Below are 2,386 nucleotides of genomic sequence, written 5' to 3'. Positions count from 1 at the left end.
ATAGAAACTACTCCAAATTTTATCCTGTTTATTATTCTTTGAATGAATTTACTATGATAAAGATTGTAGAAAGGTCTTTGAATTATTCTATAATAATTAAGGAAGGTTATAAAAAATTTTCTAAACTATTGTAAATGTAACATCCTTAGTTTATTAAGCTCACTATTATTGAGTTGGACATTAACAAGGTTAAATACTGTCAGAAAAAAAAAAGTAGGAACCAGACCTCTCACTTCATTATACCTGGTTAGAATAGCCACAGCTTAATGCTCACTAAAGTTGTAGGCCCTAACCTTATCTGTTTGACTATGATAAAGGAAGAACTTCTCCTCATTGTAAAGTGAACTCTAAAATTAGGTAGGTATAAGGGATACTTCAACAGTGAAAGCTTTTAAAGAGGAGACTAAGCAGTTTAAAGAGGTTTGGATATAGCAAACCTCATGGAAAACTAATGGTCTCTCCAGATCCTTTCAGACAACTAATATGTGTATGCTAAGCAAGTAATTTAACCTACATTGCTTCTAAGATTAATGTCGTAAAGTCAGATCTTTAAAAGCTATAATGTATTCACGATTCTTATCTTTCACAGTTAAATATTTAGTTAGCCCACTTAACAGCAGACCAAAAAGTAGACTGTTAATAACAGTCTATAAAGAGAGATACCTTGTGAGTGTGATGTAAGTTAAAGAAAAGTCAAGTCATTAAACACCTCGATCTAGACTTGATTCTGAATGCATACGCTCCAGCACTTTGGCAAAGTGCCAAGGATGATTAGCAAGCCAATGTAAGGAGTTTGGTCAAAATGAATTGTAAAGTCTCCCCCCAGTGGTCACATACAAATAACAGGAAAGTGGGAAAATCATTGCAGATTCTGTGAAACTGAGCAAAAATAAGCAAAACTGGTCACTACAACTAAAAACTAAAATCTTCAATTCAATATCAGCACCATATCAGTAAACAGATCTCTTGTGCTTGTCTGCTCTTATGATATTTATACACGGGAAGACTACTTCTGGAAGAAAAGAACCTATTAGGGAAAACAAAACTAACATAATTTTTCTCAGTATGATTTTTTAGGAATAACTGACAATATCCCAAAACAGCCCAGTATTTGTTTTATCAAATTTATATCTGTTCATTCTTCCTGAAATAAATATCAGCGCATCCCTTACAAGTTAACTACACTTACCTGAAGTAGAGTGCTGATACAAATTTAGTCCCTTACCAAATGAATCACTTTGGAAAAGAATATTACTAGTGTTATATATCTAATGCACAACTCACAAAATACTTTTTCAAAAGTCACCTAGAACTAGGTAATTTATATTACCGTAAGTGATGTCAAAAGCACAAATGGGTCTTCTTGCCTCTTTTAATATTTATTTTCTCGGTGCTTTTATAATTAGCCTTTGACTAGCACTAAATTTGTATTTGCAACTCTTTCAGTAATAATTTGCTGATGCTACTCACTTTTAACAAAGCTTGGATGTCAAAATGTGAAAGGCATTTCATTAAAACATCTGTTGTCTTCTGCTAAGCATCAGTTATTAAATGGTAAAGTATATAAAGGGATGGTAAATGTTCAAACAAGCAACTTCCATCTTAAAACAGCTTTTTAAAAAGTTAATACATAGAGTCGCACAATTATGATTTTCTTGGCTATCACAAGCTAAAAAGAAGGAGAGGGAGGCAAAGCGAGAAGCAGGCTGTGTAGTCTTCTGGAACAATTTCAGCCTGAAATGAGACTCAGAAAAAAAAAACAACTGCTCCCTCAAATGTTGAAGAAAAATACGACTCATTTTTAAAAAAAATCTGGTGGTTTAAAGAATAACAACAACAAAAGATTCTGTTTTATACAGAGCTACCAGACTTACTTAAGCACCTTAATTTTTCCAGTGTTGATTTAACGTAAAACGTAAAATAATTCACTTTGATATTCCAGGTGCAAAAAGGATTCAGTGGTATCAATAAGAAAAGGACAAAAACACATCTAGTGTGCAGTCTCCATAGGACAAAAATACAGCAATTAAAAGTGTTACCATTTGCGTATTATGTAACCCTAGTATAGAATAAAATATACATGGACCTTAAAGAGCAACACATTGTGCAAACATGTATTTAGACACGTATTTAAATATAGGATAGATTTAAGATATAAATGACCTCAAAATGATACAACCCACAAAAGTTCTTTGTTTATTGTAAGAAGGCCTCAGAAGACGTAACTATAATCACACCTGGCACCTTATTATAATTGCACAGTAGACACCCAGAATAAGCAGTATTATTTGAGGTCCGTTGATATGATACCTATGTACCGAAACTGCTTCAGGCATTAATGTGTGTTACCTCGCCTAATGCATTCGACACACATAAGTTTCCAAAC

This window comes from Galeopterus variegatus, unplaced genomic scaffold (genome assembly GCF_000696425.1).
Source record: "Galeopterus variegatus unplaced genomic scaffold, G_variegatus-3.0.2 Scaffold7535, whole genome shotgun sequence".
In the NCBI taxonomy this organism is placed as follows: Eukaryota; Metazoa; Chordata; class Mammalia; order Dermoptera; family Cynocephalidae; genus Galeopterus; species Galeopterus variegatus.
Note: the sequence above shows the minus strand (reverse complement) of the source record.